Source organism: Eptatretus burgeri, chromosome 11 (genome assembly GCF_056783735.1).
Source record: "Eptatretus burgeri isolate ZD-2024b chromosome 11, Ebu_testis_v1, whole genome shotgun sequence".
NCBI lineage: Eukaryota > Metazoa > Chordata > Myxini > Myxiniformes > Myxinidae > Eptatretus > Eptatretus burgeri.
The window spans coordinates 7,750,620-7,757,008 of NC_140971.1; the positions used below are offsets into that span (position 1 = coordinate 7,750,620).

Sequence of the window (6,389 nt, forward strand, 5' to 3'; positions counted from 1 at the left end):
GGGGAGCACTTGGGAGAGTGCAAAACCTCCGCCGCCAATACTGCTGGGTGACTCAAGTGAACCTTATATCTTATTCATTAAATATGATGTCAACAGTGCTGACAGTTATAGTTCTTTTCTCAAACATTTTTTTTTTGGGGGGGGGGGGTTGGAAATCACTTAAAACATGTAGAAATGCAAAAAAAGAAATCGAAATTTTGTTGAAAAAAAAGTTGCAAAAAGTTTTTTTCTCGAACAATTTTTTTGAGGGGGTAGAAATCACTTAAAACATGTAGAAATGCAAAAAAAAAAAATCTCTATTTTTTTTGGGGGGGGGGTTGGAAATCACTTAAAACATGTAGAAATGCAAAAAAAATTCTCTATTTTTTTGGGGGGGTAACAATTTTTTTGGGGGGCGGGGATGGAAATCACAAAACATGTCGAAATGCAAAAAAAAAAAATTTTGTCTAACAATTTTTATTTTTTTTGGGGGGGGGGAACCAAAGAACCAAGTCCAAAATTTAATGGCATGATCCTTTGACCATACCTCACCCCCCACCAAGTTTCGGCGAAATCCGCGAGGAGTTTTTCCGTAATACTGTTGACAAACAAACAAGCAAACAAAGAGAAAGGGGTGAAAACAGTAACCTCCATCCATCTTCGAAGATGGCGGAGGTTAACGAGAAGGGCACTCGGTAGAGCGCATACCTCCACCATATAATGCCTGATCCACGAGAACATATCGGGCCCAATACATTTTTGAAATATCATACTCGACAGTACGATATCGTTTTTGGCCCTACCAATGGTGAAGAATCACTTAAAAAAAATAAAATAATAATTCTCGTATCCAGATCCGGATCTGGGTCTTCACCAAAATCGAATCAATTCTTCCTTGTTACACACCCAACGTGTCCACCAAGTTTCGTCCGAATCCGTCCACAACTTTTTGAGATATCGTGCGACATATTGTTTTTGGCCCTTTCTCTCGGCGGTGAAGAATCAATTAAAAAAAATTATCAGATCCGGATTCTGATCTTCACCAAAATCGAATCATTTCGTCCTCGTCACATCGAACCTGCCCACCAAATTTCATCCAGATCTGTCCACAACTTTTTGAGATATCCTGTACACAGACAGACAAACAAACATGGAGAAAGGGGTGAAAACATAACCTCCTTCATCTTCGGTGGTGGAGGTTATAATGTCAAGAATACTTTAGTTGTGCCTTCATTCACAGAATCTAATGCAAAAAAAAACAAAACCACTTCTTTCTCTGATTATTCATTCCAGAGTTTTAGTTAGAAACGCAATTTTTCACCCTTTGATGACCTTGACCGTGACATTTAACCGAGGTCATTGTTGGCCACACATCACACTTCGGTTGACCCATGCTACTCTCCTACCAAGGTTGGTAACAATCGGTCCAGCCATCACCGACCTATATCCATGATGGTGTTTAAAGACGGATACATACACAGAGACAGATGAGAGAGCCGGTCATTCAAATATTTCACTAACCCCCTTTGTGGGGGGGGGGGGGCGAAGCATGAATCGATTCTTCACCTGAAGGTGTCACCATATTATTGGCCCTCTGATAGAAAGGGTCCCCCACGTCAGGTTTTGCAGGGGGGCCACCAACATACCTAGTGGAGGCTCTGTTCCCCACTCCTATACAACTGACACACACACACACACACACACACACACACACACACACACACACACACACACACACACACACACACACACACACACACACACACACACACACACACACCTTCTCTCCTGCCTTCTGTGAGATGAAGTGAAATCCCCTACAAATGTCAGAGACAGATTGTCAGTCGACCATCCCCTCCTCACCCCTACCCTCCGCTCTCCTCCCCTCCCACCTCAGTATACCTTTCCTATTGTTGAAAATTTCGATGCTACTGTATTGAGAACGCCTTGATGTTTAAATTCAAAACAAAACCAGAGCCATGAGTTTGAGAAAACCAGTTATAAACTCGGTTACACACTGTACTGTGCACACACACCGTCAATATTCCATCCACAAACTCATCGTGCTGTACGTACACCGCACTGTACCAAAGGTGGTCCGCACCGTACGCTCGGACAATCTGCCCACGGAGCAGGAAAGCCGTTTCCATCGGACAAACCTCACGTTTTGTGTCCTTCACCCCGTTTCCGAGGGAACGGCACACAAATAACGAAGAAGAAGAGTCCGTCGTGGTGTGGTCTGTGACGTCAGTAAGTGGGTTTAGCCTAATTGAAGGTGCTGTTTGTGACCTGGATTTTCAAAGGGAACGGCTTGTTCAGCATTTCCAGGCAGTGTATGCCCTGCACCCCGCGTGCTCGGTGTCCAAAGCTCGGCAATGTCACGCACGTTGCGACGGCAACTGTATACAAACAATGAAGACGCACAAATTTAAATAGTCTATCGTCCCCGGCGAAACTTCGGACAAATAACCATCGAATATCTGTGGACCCGTGCGGGATGGGAAGCTCTAATAGTCGAATGGATGCAAATGGGGGACGTGCTCAAGCTTTACAGTCGTCGCTAAATGAGCACAATCCACAACCTCGTTGCTAAAATTGTGACGTCATTTTCATTAATACGTCATCATAAAGGGACAAGGGTCGTTGACTATTGAATCTGTTTTGCTGTTACAGCCAAAGCCAGGTGTAGGAAGTTCAGGTAATACTGACGGAACAGACGTTTGGCTTTCACCTACAAGGGGAAGGGGATGGGGAGAGGTGGAGTGGAGAGGGTAGACGGAGGTTCTCCACAAGTGTGTGGTTGAGTAACACGTCCTGGAGAGTACATCCATCTTGCTATCCTTGTGCAGGTACGGGTGTTTTCAGGTAAAGCCTTGGAGCTTTGAAGAGGAGGTGTTCGGTGGTGGAATCCATTTCCCTGACTAATGATGGGTTCGATTCCCGTGGGGGCTCACAGTGACGGGTTGCAGTCGGATCAGTGCCCCCAAGACGTAGTCACGACCTCTCCAGGGTTGCTTCTCGGTCATGGGATGGTTCACCACTTATGATCAGTGGGCTTTGCAGGTAAGGCATGTTCTGAATGGAGGTGTTTCAGGGAGGAGGGGAGGATCAAAATTGCACCACAAGTAAATAAATAAACGTCAATTTCAGCAATCACCATGGCAACCAGAGACCCGAGTTGAACGGATCTCATCCTCTGTCCTCACGACCTGTACAACCCAGAAGAACAGGTGTATCAAGAGCATGGGACATATCCATTAGCCGTAGCAAAAGCGCTTGTCTGTATTAAATAAATAATCATCGATTTCACCGCTTGGGACTCGTCCGCTGACGGCACAGCCACGTGCACCTCCTCGTCAGGAGATCCACCACTTCTGTCGCCAACTACAGAGGGAATGTCTTTCTTGGGAGTCCAGAGCGCCTGCCATGACTCGCCGGGCACTCTGCATGCGCTGTCACGCGACACCATTAAAAAACGTGACGTCAGCACGTCACTCTCATTAATGCTCTCCTTTGTAATCCATGATGACAATTTGACGTTTGTGTCCTTTTATACCGCAACACGTCAGACACGTACGACACCTCGCCGAAGTTTTGCACAGACGATTGTATCACGGTAGCAAAGCAGCCAAGGCCAGGTCGCCGATACATCACGGCCACAGGTGAGCGAGGTCCTCATCAGACGCAGGACACACGGTATTTTTATATTCCTGGTTGTCCATGTGCATGACTGTCAATGGGTGCTATTTTTGGTGTAGAACGAGTTGCAGATCTCCCGAGTCTTTACGGTGATGTTTAACTCCCCCACCCTCCCCTCCCCTCCCATGCCGACCCACGTGGTGACCTTCGCCTGTAATTACGGAAAGCGCCGCAGGGGGTGAGTGGGAGGAGGGAGTAGGGTCGCCTGGAGAATGGACGAGGGAGGGAGAGAGTGGAGGAGGGTAGATTAAAGAACGCCGGGTTATGGGCTTTTAGGGCTTTACCTATTCTTGCCTCTGTCCCTCTCTAAGCATCAGAGTCTGACTTTGTGGACTAATCTGTCCACATGTCCTATCAATCCACCTTTGTGATGCCACATAACACCTTGCTTGAGTGGGATGCACAATGTAGCGCACAGCTGTGAAATGGCGTGGAGAAACAGAGAGAGAGGGAAAGAGAGAGAGGGAAAGAGAGAGAGGGAAAGAGAGAGAGAGGGAAAGAGAGAGAGGGAAAGAGAGAGAGGGAAAGAGAGAGAGAGAGGGAAAGAGAGAGAGAGAGGGAAAGAGAGAGAGAGAGGGAAAGAGAGAGGGAAAGAGAGAGAGAGAGGGAAAGAGAGGGAAAGAGAGAGAAAGAGAGGGAAAGAGAGGGAAAGAGAGGGAAAGAGAGGGAAAGAGAGGGAAAGAGAGGGAAAGAGAGGGAAAGAGAGGGAAAGAGAGGGAAAGAGAGGGAAAGAGAGGGAAAGAGAGGGAAAGAGAGGGAAAGAGAGGGAAAGAGAGGGAAAGAGAGAGAAAAAGAGAGAGAAAGAGAGAGAAAGAGAGAAAGAGAGAGAAAGAGAGAGAGAGAGAGAGAGAGAGAGAGAGAGAGAGAGAGAGAGAGAGAGAGAGAGAGAGAGAGAGAGAGAGAGAGAGAGAGAGAGAGAGAGAGATCCCCGATATGTTGCATGGTCTTCGGAAGGTTTCCTTCTGGTGGTCGTGGGAAGTGAGATTGAAGACACCTGCTCTCCGATAATATCTGGGCGCCCCGTGAGCGGTTGTGGGAAGAGAGGAAAGGGAAGAGATTATAATCTGATGGAAAGAGGGCCAAGAGAGACACGGGCAGATTTAACTTGTACCATAGTCCAAAAAGCACCAACGAAGGGAGGGAGAGGGTGACCGAGGGCAGGCGAGAGCGAGCAGCACAGTAATTGGGAGGTTGGAAGATGGATGGGGGAAATAGGAGGTGAGCGACAGGGGAGAACGAGTGGTGGAGAGAGCAAGAGATCTTTCCATCCAATATCATGGACCACCACCCAAACTCGTTCGGACAGGCGAGGAGATAGACGACGGTGGGGGAGAGGATTGCCATATTAATCGCCCTCCTAATCTTTATGGTTAAGTTCAATTAGACTTCCCTTCATTAACATGAAGGATCTGTAATGTTAATTAATGCTTGTGTGAGCAAATTAATAAATTAATAAATGCTACTTTCATCCATTTATGAGCACGAACTGTTCAAGGTCTTTAACCCTCCTTGTCTATGATCTTCAATGAACTAAAATGCACTTTTCACTTTCTACCCAGTTCTTCTGATGTCCTGTCGTCCTTCATCCCTCGGGCAGGAAACCATCTCCCCAACCCTGCTTACCCCAGCAAAGGTCAAGGTTCAGGGCAGGATTCGATGGAGGGGGGGGGGAAGAGAGAGAGAGAGAAGAGAGAAGAGAGAAGAGAGAGGGAGAGAGAGAGAGACGGAGGAGCATATTTTTCCACTCCTCTGATAGTAATAGATTACACCGAATCTGATTTGGGACGATATATGATCGAGGACATCGGCATCATTTGAAACGTCAATTTGAATGAGTAAATGGAGTGCAGGGGTTTTTAAACCGTTGAATTGAGGTAGGCCATCACCTGTCGAACTTTGCAATCAACTCGCTCTTTCTTTGCGCGTTTGCAGAGTAGTCAGGTCACACGACGAGAGGTCGACGCACGACCCCAATCCTGGGCCAAGGGGGCGGTAGCTGGATCCTGTGCGAGGATAAATATGGAAATTTTGGTTCAGGACACACAGCAGAGTACACATGTTGGCTGAACGTTTGAGAAGGGGAAATAAATAAATATAAAATAAAAGCCCTCAACATATGAATTCTTTTGAACTAACCACAGAAATTCCAGCCGGAGGTCCGACACTGCCAAACTGCAATGGATTAGTAGGCCTTTCAATCAAATCGAAAGAAGTTGACAATGTATTGGCTCAAAAGGCTGCCCAGCTTGCGCAGGATCCCTCGCTAGGCCCATCTCACGTGGATGAGACGCGTACTGATGCAAACCGACAACCTTCCTGCAACTTTCCCAGAAAAACCGGGACCGTGCGCAATTCATGCACGAGGAACTCCGGGAGCAACGGAGTCCGAGCATCGACTCCCCCCAAAAAAAATGGTGACCACAGGGCGGTCAACACACAACACACCGAAGGAAGTAAACGAGCAAACAAAGCAATTTTAAATAATCGCACGCTCGGTTCACGTCGGGACATTTCATCCCTTCGTGTCGAGAAACGTCCAAACATTCATGAAACACTCGCTGGTCACATGTTCTAGAACAAGTAACATTCCATGCAACCTGCGGGGCAGAAAGAACACTCCTCTCTCTCTCTCTCTCTCCCCCCTCCCCTCCCCCCACCCCTCCCCCCCATTCCCCCACCACCGCTACCACCACAAGCCTGCACAAACATTC

General features: G+C 47.3%; 1 long non-coding RNA gene across 1 annotated transcript in view; it reads right to left on the reverse strand.

The window, feature by feature from the left end:
* Window positions 1-6,287, reverse strand: part of LOC147016432 (uncharacterized) — a 71,471-nt gene extending 65,184 nt beyond the window's left edge. The window contains exon 1 of the long non-coding RNA XR_015049048.1: window positions 5,565-6,287. This is a non-coding gene — a long non-coding RNA (uncharacterized LOC147016432). The remainder of the gene's footprint in view (window positions 1-5,564) is intronic.
* Between the last annotated feature and the right edge of the window lie 102 nt (window positions 6,288-6,389).